The sequence below is a fragment of the Colossoma macropomum genome, unplaced genomic scaffold, assembly GCF_904425465.1.
Source record: "Colossoma macropomum unplaced genomic scaffold, Colossoma_macropomum, whole genome shotgun sequence".
NCBI lineage: Eukaryota > Metazoa > Chordata > Actinopteri > Characiformes > Serrasalmidae > Colossoma > Colossoma macropomum.
Genome location: NW_023494807.1, coordinates 19,877,769 through 19,891,294, shown reverse-complemented (window position 1 = coordinate 19,891,294; position 13,526 = coordinate 19,877,769).

The following is a 13,526-nucleotide window of genomic DNA, read 5'->3' as shown; positions in this document are numbered from 1 at the left end:
TTTCACTACACGCATAATAAATGAGCCATGTACGTTTTTTTCTTTGTTGTTTTCACAATGGCATGGTTAAGATTTACTCCACACTTAAGACTGAAAAGAGTTTTTTATGGACAGAAGGGAGTGTTTCTGATTTTGCTAACGTCCCACTTGCAGAGTTATTTTTAAGATGAAATAGTATAGTCTCTCTATTTATTCTCTTCAGTTTATTGTTTTCATACATTATATATATATATATATATATATATATATATATATATATAGTGCGTGTGCGTATTAGCACAAAAACCATGGATTTGTACAATGTATCTATCTATCTATCTATCTATCTATCTATCTGTCTGTCTATCTATGGCCGTCTAGAATGTTCTCTCCCCTTTCACACAGTTTTAGAACATTCTTTCAATTCTAGAACTTTCACTCTGATTCATTTTTCCGGTCCGTTCTTTTCTGGACGTTCTAAAGAGAACTGTAAACATTAGAATGTTGTCATTTGCTGCAGACTGTATGGTCTGTGTGCTGCGCGCGCTTGCGTGCTGCGGACAGCGCCTTTCGAGCTTCAGTTTGGCGCTTAGTTCAGGTGTAAATAACTGCAGGAAAAGGAGGAGGAGGGGGGTTAAGATCAGCCGTGTGAAGTGAGTCACACTGGAACCGTCGAAATGTTCACATGGTTTCACCGTGCAGTGGTCTAATGATGGCAAGATAATAACAGATAATACAGATAATGAATTATTCAGTGCGAAGCGTTTACATTTAGCAAAGCCCTGCGGGGTGATGTAATGACCAGTGAGTGAAACCTGTCGAGTTAACGTACTCGATACCAAACCTTCACAACTGCTCAGCACCACACTGCCGTATGGAAATGTGGAGAGCAGACCTGTTTCTCACCCTGTCTCTCTGTCCTTCTCTTGAACTCTTTATGCTTCTCTTCTCTTCTCTTCTCTTCTCTTCTCTTCTCTTCTCTTCTCTTCTCTCCCTTTTTTCTTCCTCATTCTGCCTCTCTCTCTCTCTCTCTCTCTCTCTCTCTCTCTCTCTCTCTCTTTGTTTCCTCGTTCACTCTTACACACTGCTTTTTTCTGTTTCTTTGTTTCTCTCTCTCTCTCTCTCTCTCTCTCTCTCTCTCTCTCTCTCTCTCTCTCTCACACACACACACTACATTCTCATTCAGCTCATTTAAAGCACTTGTAATCTGCAATTCTTGAATAACTATCAGCGATGATAAAAATAAAAAAAACATAATAAAACATTAACATCTCTCCATAACTCAGTTGTTTTTTAACTGTTGCATTAGACCAATATGAATATAAATAATTGATATTTACACTTACTTTCTGTTCTTAGCTCTGTTTATGCTGTAGTTCTGATTCTGTGAGTCTAGTATTAGTCTCCTGTATTACCTGATGGTCCAGAATAATTAAACCCACCCTACTTTGTCAAAGTGTCTTTCTGTGGAGTTTCTGTGGAAAGTAAGCTTTGTCTGCTGTGATCTAGATTTACTGATTATTGTCTGAGTGACTGTAATTTGTTTACAGATTTGGTGGTAAAATACATGTGAAAAATATTTTGATTTCGGCACATGTGGAGTGTGTGCGAGTGTATGTGTGTCTATAAATATCAGAGAGTCTGATATCACTAATGGAAATCATTCTATTTTTGACTTAAATATGACATTTTACTGCAATTTTTTGTGCACAATTTCTATTTATTTAGTTTAACATATTGGCAAAAAAGAAAAAACTAAAACTTAAAATGTGCCATCACTTTTACACAGACCACATTTTTCCCCAATATGTTAAATTCAGCAAATAAACTGTAATTGTGTATTAAAATGTGCAGATGTGTGTTCTCTGTAGAGGATGTGTAACTTATTTTCACTATATGTGGAAAAAAGACTAAAAGGCGACATATAAAAAACACTTTATTTCTCTAATAAAGGCAGTGATTATCATAACGCAGCACAGATATTTCTTATATGTGATATATGCCACTAATTGGAAGGAATATAATATTCCATATAATATTGTATAAGCCATTTTGTATGAAGGCCTTAACATGGTCAGTGTCACAAATTTGCCTAAACATTACTAGTGAAATAGAAATAGTGCTGAATCTATAATATTTCTTCTTTATTTTACTTGGCATAACTTTTTCACTTTTTTATGAAGTGTTTTAGAATTCTAAAACTTTCTGTTGTTTATTTCCAGGTTTAAATAAAAAATCCAAAATTTTCAGTGGTCTCAGACCTTTGGACCCAGTTGTATATACAGTCTTAGACCACTGTCATAACAGCATCTCTAAGACGGTAAGTATAAGAGGTACATTTTTGAGTGACAGTGAAACTGAGAAACTCACAGTTCTGGTAAAATTTTAGTGTGTTGTAGATATAATCTCAGCTCAGTGGCCGTTTTCAGACTGCTTTCTTTGTTCTGATGTGGTTGTTAAGAGCAGAGTTATGGTTGTACTACATTGTTAACTCTGCTGTATGAACAGGCTCAGAGTTCTGTTTCTTTACCATGGTTCGCTCTCATCTCTCTGCTTCACTGTCTGCACTGCTGGACATTTCCTACATTTACACATCTCTGTGTGTGTGTGTGTGTGTGTGTGTGTGTGTGTATGAAGCGCGTCATTATTCAAAGTTCCAAGAAACTGTGAAGGAAGGATGTCTGGAACTTTTGTCCCTTGGTTGCTCTAAAGCACCTTTTTGACCCCCACATCATATTACTCTCTCTCTCTCTCTCACTCACTCACTCTCTCTCTCTCTCTCTCTCTCTCTCTCTCTCTCATCCTTTTCTTTCTCTCTGTCTGTTTTTCTATCTCTCTTTCTTTGTCCCTTTCTTGTTCTTTCTTTCTTTCTTTCTTTATTTTGCTTTTCTTTCTGTCTTTTGCTTTTCTTTCTTTCTTTTGCTTTCTCTCTATCTCTCTTGCTCTCTTTCTTGCTTTCTCTCTTTTCTTTTTCTCCATCTCGCTTTCTTAACCCCCTCTCTCCTTTGCTGTCTCTCTCTATCTCTCTTGTTCTCTTTCTTGCTTTCTGTCTCTTTTCTTTCTTAATCTCTATCTCTCTCCCTCTCTTGCTCTCTCTCTCCCTCTCTCTCTCATTCTTTTTCTTTCTCTCTGTCTGTTTTTCTATCTCTCTTTCTTTGTCCCTTTCTCGTTCTTTCTTTCTTTCTTTCTTTCTTTCTTTCTTTCTTTCTTTCTTTGCTCTCCTTCTTGCTTTTCTTTCTCTCTGTCTTGCTTTCTCAACCACCTCCTTTGCTTTCTCGATCTCTCTTGTTTTCTCTCTCTCTTGCTTTCTTAATCTCTCTCTCTTTTGCTCTTTTACTCTCTGTCATTCTCTTTCTTGCTTCTTTCTTTCTTTCTTTCTTTCTTTCTTTCTTTCTTTCCTTTGTTTTCTGTCTTTCCTTTGCTTTCTCTCTCTATTTCTCTTGTTCTCTTTCTTGTTTTCTCTCTTTTCTTTCTTATTCTCTTTCTTTTTTAATCTCTCTCTCTCTCTCTCTCTCTCTCTCTCTCTCTCTCTGACAAGTGTGTGAGTGAGTGAACAAATACTTTTTTCTGTTCTTTTTAAGCAGAAAAACGTCTATAATGCATATATAAATGGCTGTAAGTCTTCTGTCCATGTGAATTTGTTTGGTTTGTTCTTCAGATAGATTGGCGCATTCGTGCAGAGATGCAGCCTTCATTTCTAAACGTTTTAAAGTCATACTATTCATCTGTAATCACAGTCATCTGTTGTCTTGCCTGTGTAATCATACGCAACATAAACAGCTTATAACACAGCATGTTCTGGAAAGATTCCAAAAAAAGGGGGCGGGGCATAAATCATTTTTTTCATTCAAATCGTTTTTTCCATTGCACAGAGTGACAGCAATTACAGGCGGACGTCATGCACGCCACTGCATTCTTTGACACTGCCTGACGTGTGTTCAGGCTCAGCATGGCTGCCCACTAGTACACTCCCTGATACATTAGCAGAGCCGTTTCTTCATAATGTGTCAGTGCCCTATGTGTGTGTGCTTGTACTGAGCTCTTTGTGGGGACCAAATGTCCTTGCAGTAACAAAAGCAGGAACATTTTGACATTGTGTGGATGTTTCCTGGGTTCCCACAAACAAACAAACAAAAATGGGAGCCTTTAGAAGAACTAAGATTTGCTTTTGGTTCATGAGTTTCAGGTTTGTAGCTTTACAATTACAGTCTTTTGTCCAGTTGTAGATCTACTGACGCTAACTGACTTTTTAGACTTTATATACTCTGTATATGTTGTTCTATTTTATAGTGCTGCTATTTGGGTTAATTTGCATTATAATAGATGATATTTTATGCCTTCTTGTATCTTCCGACAACATTTATCATTGTATCAGAATATCTCAGTCAGCTTGCATCACAGTCCACACTTTGTTGGATGGTCCCATGTAGATGATCTACACATATTTATGTTATTAAAAAACTTTCTGGTGATATTCAGTTGATTATCAACAACATTAAGGTTAGGGTTAGGTTTAGGAGTAGGTGTAGGTTTTGCCTTGAGGTTTAGGGTTAGGGTTAGGTTTAATAGAAGATCTTTAGTAGATATTTATTGGAATGTTAGTTAAAGATAGACTGAGCATCTACAAAGCATCTATAGTGGACCATCCAACTAAAGTGTTACCCATATAGTTACTAAAGTATGAGCCTAAGGGTGTAACAAGTCTGGAATTTTAAGGGGTTACTCAACTTGCATCTTGTTCGTTGAACTTTAGGGAAAAAAGTAGAAAACATACATTTAACAAAAAAAATGCACAGAAGTCTCAACAACTAGTTAAAATATTTATTTTCTAAATATTTAGTGTGTTCACACTTTGTCTTTATTACAGCTTCTTTTCAGGAGACGTGCTTTCAGGTTTTCAAAGAAATCTGCAGGGAGGTTTTTCCACACATCCAAAATTCAGTCTTAGAAGTTGGTTACATTTTCTACTTCTTACAATTCAAGTAATTCTGAACACATTCAGTGATGTTGAGCTCTGGACTCTGGAATGGTCAGCCCATTGTTTAGCAGCTTCTTTGTTTGTTTGTCTATTTTCTTTTCTCAGTATAAAGGCTTCTTGACAGCTACACATCCTTTCAGACCCATAGTGTTGAATTGTCTTCTCACAGTGGAAGGATGAACAGAAACACCTGTGGATTGTTTTCAGATCTGAATCAAGAGTGGAGCTTGATTTTCTCCTCTCTCACAAAGATGAAAGCTTTAAGTACTGCTTATCTGATGGAGACAGTTTTGGTGGTCTGCCAGGTCTTGCAGGTGGTTGTTAGGTGTCCCATTGTCTCTGTATCTTTTAAGCATTTCTTGAACTTTTTAAAACTTATTTTCCTTTGACTTTTCCCTTCCCTATGCAAGTGAATTATCATGTATCTAATCCACTCATATATCTCAATTACACGTCAAATACCTCCTGAAAAATGAATAACTTGTACTTAATGGTCATTTTGACTGGAAATTAAATAAATAAAGGGTGACTTTTGCACAGTACTGTACAGTGTATTTTATTCATATTTTATTATGAATATTTATTTTAGTAACTCTATTTAGAATCTAGTTTTTTCTTTTATTTGTATATTTATGCCTGTGCAAACCTGTTTCTATGTGACTTCAGTGCAAAGCATGCACACTGTCATTTCCCCGCATCACTGTTGAGGCCCTGAGGGACTGAAGCCAGCATTTGGAAACCTGCCTGCGCCGCTTTGATGCTTTCTAAAAACATTAGCTCACCAGAGACGTCTCTCATTTTTACTGATGCAGTTTCGCTTGGAGAAATACCTGCTTTGTCCCCTCTCTCGCCTGGCCCAGCCCACCAGCACTCCCAGCAGTTCTGAAACCAGAGCTGCTGCTGCTGTTTAACAGTGATTCAGGTTTAAATGGTTAGGCGGCGGTTGCTCACTCGCTGTGGCATCAGCACTTCCCTGGATCCATGCCAAGTCAGATTGCCTGTCCTGATGAACACACACTTCTCAGAACTTTCCAAATCCAACTTTTCTTTCTTTGCACAACAGTATAGATTGGGTAACAAATCATTAGCATTGCCAAAGAGCTGACAGGTCACGTCGCTCTTTACATTAGTCTAGGCAATATGGCATATTGAACCATGAGAAGTGACAGTTATTACTGTTGTTTTTGTTGTACTATTCAAATGAAATTACATAATTACATGATTTACATTGTTAGTTACATAAGGAATTCCGTTTACATTCTGGATGAACAAGTTCAAGTCAGCACTTCCAGTGTTTTTTTCCACGTGTCTTTCATTTGTTTTCCATTGCCTTTTGTATGTCAACAAATGACAAAGACAAACAATGGCAGAAATATAAAGGATGTTTTTTTTGTTCAGCAAAACAAAGGCTATACACACAACAAATACTTTCATCAAATTCAAATCATCTCACCTTCTACTTGGAAACAGTTTCAGCAGAATTTCTTTACTTGTTTCAATGAGCTACAAGTGAGAAATTATAATTATAAAATTACACACTGCTTTTAATACTGCTGGTAATAAGCAGAGTCAATGTATTTGTAAATATTATCTGTAGATATTTTTATTTGTAGAGATTATACTGATTATTTATTATTCCAGGGGCAACTGGTGATCTAAGCCCTTCTTTTCTACTTGTTTGGACTTCAGTGGACCCACGATTAAGCTAAGAAGGGTCTGATTAAAGGGGAACTGCACCATTTTTTTCTCATAAAAATTCTGCTTAATTCAACTATTGAGATGTAAACAATGTAATTCAGAGTTTTTATGTGAAATGGTTAATTGTAGAGAAACTTACAGACTCAGTTTTCCTTATAGTGGTGGTGATAGGATCCAGGGGTCATAATATCTATAACCATTTTATTTACCATCCAAAACCACCAGTTAACTTAAGTGAGTTTCTATATGAAATGCTGATAATGGCAAAATATAATAAATCTGGAAACAAAAGGTTTTTCAATGACAATTTTGCATTACACTGCCCTGCATGTACCTCTCTACCATTAAACAAATATGTTTTAGTCAAAAGTCTAATCTTAAAACTATTGTAAAACTATGTCTCAGGTATCAAATGTATAACATTTTTATGTAATAACTTTCGGTGAAGGAGCTTTTTGGTGGTATTACACTCTTCAGACGTCTGGTTCCCATCACCAACACCATAAGCAATTCTGGTAAGTTTCTCCAGAATGGGGCAATTCACCTCAAACCACTCTTGACTTTGATCTTAGCCTTATAATTATGCAGAAATTTTGAAAAATCCGTGGAATTCCCCTTTTATATCCAGCCCAAGCTAGAGATTCACACAGCATATCTGTGATTCTGTGTTAAATATGTTTTGATGTATTACAGTGAAACAGCCTCTAGATTTGTCATCCATTTGGGCGTTTTTTTGAACCTGTGATGTCCAGATCCACTTTCCTGCAATCTGCAGTCAGAACTAGCTAAGGTGAAATACTGCATGAACATTAACTTTTAATTTTCATTTTATTCACACTGAGAGTCAGATACAGTCAAATAGTGAGTATGTCATTAAATGGAAGTGTTTAATACAGAAACGTTTTAATTCGCTGTCGCTATTCATCCATTTTCCACCACTGCTAATTTGCTAATTTCTGTTAGCGCCTTGATGGGATTTGCTGTATTCTGCTAGCGCCAAGCTACCAGCAGTGCTACATGGGCATGCAGAGCTTGTAACACGAACATTTGGAGGTTAGAACTGCTTCTAAGAGACATTAAGGTACGTTTTTTATTTATATGTTGCTGTTCTATAGAGTCCTTCAGTCATTTGAACTGTTCATGTAGTTAATTAAGTGCAATGCTGCTGTGAAATACAGCTAGCTTAGTGTGATTGTTCTGTTAGCTTGCTACAGCTATTAGCTAACGGTACACATCAACATTTAAACATTTAAACATGTGACCACCGGTCAGCTAGACAGCTCATATTATTGAATCAATGCTGTAGTTGTGTGTACTATTGATTGGTGTTATTTTTTAACCCTCCCATCCAATATTATGACCAGCTTTTACTGCATATCAAATCCAGAAGACACTTTGAAAAAAGTACAAAAATTAAAACACTTGAAAAATGATCAAGTTTTGGGGACTGAAACAACACTGAAGAAGCTCCAGTAACACTTCCTATGAATCCTGTATTCATAATGCTTTAAAAATGCATTTATAACGCATTATATGACAATATCTTATAATACCTGCCATAAGCTTGTATAATTGCTTAGAAGTTGTTACAGTTACATCCATGAAACTTAATAAGTTAAGAGTATATGACTTTATAGGGTCAGGTTGCATAACACATTATAATATCTGTTCATAAGAACATTCTAGACAGTAAAATTCCCTACATGTAACTCTTTATAGAGCTTTATGCCAAATCATTAAGGGATTATAGAGCTTGATAAGTGCTCTTTACAGGCTGTAAGTGAAGTGAGATGTTGAACACTGATGTGGTGGTGGTGTGTTAGTGTGTGTTGCATTGGTCTGAGTGGATCAGACACAGCAGTGCTGCTGGAGTTTTTAAATACCTCAATGTCACTGCTGGACTGAGTCCATCAACCTGTGGGCAGCATCCTGTGACCACAGATGAAGGACTAGAAGATGACCAACACAAACGGTGTAGCAGTAGATGAGCTCCTGTCTCTGACTTTACATCTACAAGGTGGACCAACAAGCTAAGGGTGTCTAATAGAGTGGACAGTGAGTGGACACAGTGTTTGAAAACTCCAGCCGCACTGCTGTGTGTGATCCACTCATACCAGCGCAACACACACTAACACACCACCGTCACGTCAGTGTTACTGCAGGGCTGAGAAAAATACCTGCTTTATGAGGGTCCATGGGGGTCCTGACAATTTAAGAACAGGGTAAAAGGGGGCTAAAAAAGTATGCAGAGAAACAGATGGACTACAGTATATAATTGTAGAACTACAAAGTGCACCTATATAGTAAGTGGAGCTGATAAAATGGACAATTAGTGTAGAGGCAGTTTTAATGAAGTGGCTAGTCAGTGTATCTCTGACTTTATAAAACTACTTTTAAGCGATTATAAAAGCTTATGCCCAGGTTGTGTGTGTGTGTATGTGTGCCATATAATACCTTTTAAATGCATTTATAAAGCATTATGAATTCAGCTTCGTCTGTTGATAAGTACATGAAGGGTGATTAATCTTCAAGCCTTAAATCTGTCATGCCTGTTGCTGTTGGAATGTGAAAAACAGTATATACAGTATTTCCCTGCTGGGCTCAATTTAATGATACATTTCTATGGTCACTGCTCCTGTCATGTCACCGTGCAGATGTGTTGTGTCTGTGTAAGTGAAGCGAGCGGGTCACGCCCCTTTTCCCTGAGGTTCACTTTCACTGCATCTGAGGTAATTGCCCAAAGGTGCCGTACAAGTTCTCCAGTTTGATTTATAACCCAAACAAATGCGTCAAAACTGGCAAGAGGATGACAAGGGGCTCAAACATATGGCTTCTATCAAGAGACGTAGAGCAATGTCTTATTAAAGGGGAATTCCACTGATATTTCAGAATCTCTGCATAATTCAGCCACTGAGATGTAAACAAAGTTATTCAGAGTGATTTGATGTGAAATGCTTCATTCTAGAGAAACATACACAGATTTATTTACAGTAGTGAAGCTGTAATATCCACAGAACAAATGTACAAAGCCACCAGTGAACCTAAATGCATGCTCTTTGATTTTGTATGTAATGTTGATGATGGTTTTATTTGGGAACTGCTTTGCCTTGGAGCACCCTGCGTGTACCTACCTGACTGAAAAAAAGCCCAAAATCTTATCTCAAAACTATCATAAAACAATGTCTCAGGCATCACACAGTGCATTCATAACCATTCCATTTAATAACAAAAGGAATTAAACTTGAGACATCTGGTTCCTGTCGTCACCACTATGAACAATTCTGACTGTGATAAACGAAGCATTTGACATCACACCACTCTGAATGACCAATAACCATTTAATTACACCATTTTTTTTTTAATTCTTTAAAGAATTTCCATTTAAGTGTGTTTTTTGTGTCCTTGGTTGGTTTTGGTACTTTGAGAAACCTGGTATTACACTGTTGGGAAAACAGGCTGCTGTCCAGGAACGTTTTAGTCCCCCAAGGTACAAACTTTGTAAATGTACCCTGAAAGGTACAACATGGTCCTTAAGGTCCAATTGTGCACCTTAAATGAGTTCTTTGAAAGTTGCACTACATTTCATTTTCCAGAGGAAAGGAGTATATTATTTTTTACACCTTTGAATAACTTTGAAAACTTTCAGATTTTTTTTTTTTTAGCAGAAAAATAAAATAAAAAGGCTGGACATGCTGTATGAAGTCAATGCAACTTGAAGAACAAGAACTCTAAAGGACATGAACACTGACAGCATTTGATGTTATTATGTAAAGATATATGACGTTCGAAAAACTCCCACAAAATCCAGCCCAACACCTCTGACTTTTAAATTATTATTTTAGGCTTTACAGGGCAACTCACAGCAACGCACACACATCATATTGTATCGTGTTATTTTTTCTTCGGACTCAGTAACGCTGATGGTTTCAGTTTAAACAAAGACAATTTACATACTCCTGTTTAAATAGGCTTATTCAATTAAAAAAGTCATTTTTTAGTGGGAAATTGAATGAATGTCATTCAGAGGCTATGACTTGCATATCACACATGACCTAAAACACTGTGTCATATTATCTGTCCCATAGAACTGAATCAACTCTTTCTTGTTCTACTGAAGAGGATGGCTATGAACAAAGCAAGACTTCAATAAAACTCAAATGAAAATCTCAAATATAAAAAGTTCTGTCCACAAGCAATTTAGGCCATGCTGGTGTTCTGGAAATTCTGCACTTATCATACTTGCTCTTATTGCAGTTGTACTTGATGCTTAACTCACCCTGCCCTACATCCAACTTTAACAGTCTAATAAAGCAGAAATAAAGGCTAGCTGTTCAAACTTCTGTCATGTTAACAGCAGCTGGCTAGATAGCTTGCTAGTTAAGCTAACTGGCTACTAGCAAGCTCACACTTGTTGTCACAGCTCTGGTGACAGTTTTATTCTCTTGACCATTATGTGTCAATTGAAAGCTGTTGAAATGAAAGCTTATCATTTAACGGCACATGTTGACTGGCTGTTTCATGAAACTTGTTTCACAAAGTTGTGAGTTTTAAGTGAAGTAGGCCTGTAGGGGAATTTACAAGTGAAATTTAGTTTCATGTAGGTTTCCAGCTAGTAAAGTTGCGTGAAAGTTTAACCCTCTTGGCTAATGCTAGCCCTATGCTGTGTACCTGCAGCATACAGGCCACGGCAAGACCCCGAAGGAAAGGAGAGCGGGAGAGCAGGAGCGAGGAGTCCTGGTGGGGAGAGTGTGTGAGAGAGAGTGTGACGGTGAGTGGGCTCCTGCCCGGCCCTTTTATACTGGAGTTATTTTTAAATGCACACCCCCTCGCTTATTACAGCGTTTCCTCTCCGGGCCACTCAGGAAGCCAGTTTGGCCCCGTTTCCTGCGAGCACGCAGCCAGATTCGCACAGAATCAAAGAATGATAGCATTGAGACTCACGGTCTCCATGAAGAGAAATGTAGGGGGGGGTGTGGGGGGTGGGGAGGGGGGTAAGAAATGAAAAACAGAGATTGGCTGGCACGTGCACAGCCATCTTGCTCCTGCTGGAATTCAAAGGCCTGGCTTTCGTCCAGCTCTAATTTCAGTACCCCTCAAATATTTGTGGAAAAATTTCTGGAACAAGAGCCGCGTTCACTTTTTTTTGTTTTTCCCCACTATGTGCACCTGAGAGCTGCACTGTTCTTTGGCCGTGTTTTCTGGACTCTCGCGCGCACCACTCAAACAGAAGGAAAACAAACAGGGCAGCAACATCTAACGGCCGCCACCTTATCATTGAGCCAAGGATTGTTCATCACTGCTCAGTGTTACATAAGACTGTGATTACATCCCATTACATAATGTTGCCATTGGCTTGACAGCGCAGTACTGAACATACAGCCTAGTGATTTATATAGGAGAATCAGGTATGAATGGGTTTTTGGCCCTTTCTGGAGGGGTACGAAATACCCCTGGATGATGGAAAATGTGAACATATTTGACGTTGTCGGGACACATGAGGGAAAATGCTTTTGGTCATGAGGTTTTAGCCTTTACGTTAGCCTTTATTTGTAAAAAAGATCCTAAAGATTAGGTTTTGGTTCCTGTTGGACTCAACCAGTTTTTCATAGTTTTTGCAAAGTCATTCAGAGTGGTTTGACATGAAATGCTCCATTCTAGAGAAAACTTATCATGAATTCTGGGCAGTGGTGATGATAGGAACCAGATGTCCAAAGCATTTACCTAAAATATATTTTTAAAAATACATTCATGGTGGAGAGGTACATGCAGGGTGTTGTATGGCAAAACTTATTTTTTCAGACTTGCCACTATTTTACTGTCTTCAACATTACATATAAAACCCAGAAACATGTAGGTTCATGGGTCATTTTTTAAAGTAAATAAAATGGTTATGTTTGTGTTGTAGACATTGCGACTCCTGGTTCCTATCACCACCACTGTAAAGAAAATATGAGTCTATATTTAACCGCCTAATGTGAAGTGGAATGGAAATCAACTCAGATATTTTTAATAATATGATCAAATAAAGTATTTTGCCCATATCTCTGTCACAAGATTACCTACAACAATGTTGGCGATGCTGTGACTCTGTATTGAACTGCTAGTGAGCAACAAGGCCCGCAAACCCCCTATTGTGAACACAATTCACACCTCTCTACAAAGACAGTCATGCTGAGATAGCACAACTGCCACAATAAAAACACTTATGTTGACGATCACCTGTGAAGACAGAAATCCAGTGCTTCCAGTTTTGTAAATCATACACATTTACATCTAAGTATATTCAACATTATTGAAGAAAACAAACGCATAGTTGAGGGAGCTCCAAAACAGGTGGAAAGTGCATTTTATGTCTACTGTGAAAAGGGGTGTACAGAATAGTGGTGTAAATAATTTATAGTATTAAGCCCCTCAAACGCTCTTGCAAACCAATTTTAGATGAACAGACTTTGACTGAAAAGTTGGGTAAAGACCTCTAAAAAGCAGAAGGTGTTGTGTTTCTTGGCCTTTGTACTGTATTGCCGGCTGTCAGACCCATAAGCCTTTATGACGTGCTGCATCACCAAATTCCTGACAGGCTCTAGGCCCCATCAGGTGTGTTATGAATAAAGTGTACACAGACAACTTCTGGAACACCTGCAGCATATCAAAAGCTTGTAGCAGCTTTCGTGTTTCCAGTTAAACCTGAGAGGAACGCAAGGCATTCGTTCCAAATGGACCATCATATTAACACCTTGGAGTTGAGTGGCACGAGAGCTGCTCTGAAAACGTGAGCCTTAATGCTCAGATCTGAGCCTCTCATGTATTCTGACTGAGTGCTGCAGCAGGTTGGCATGCCGACTCCATAAGGATGTAATTGGGCACAGGGGTA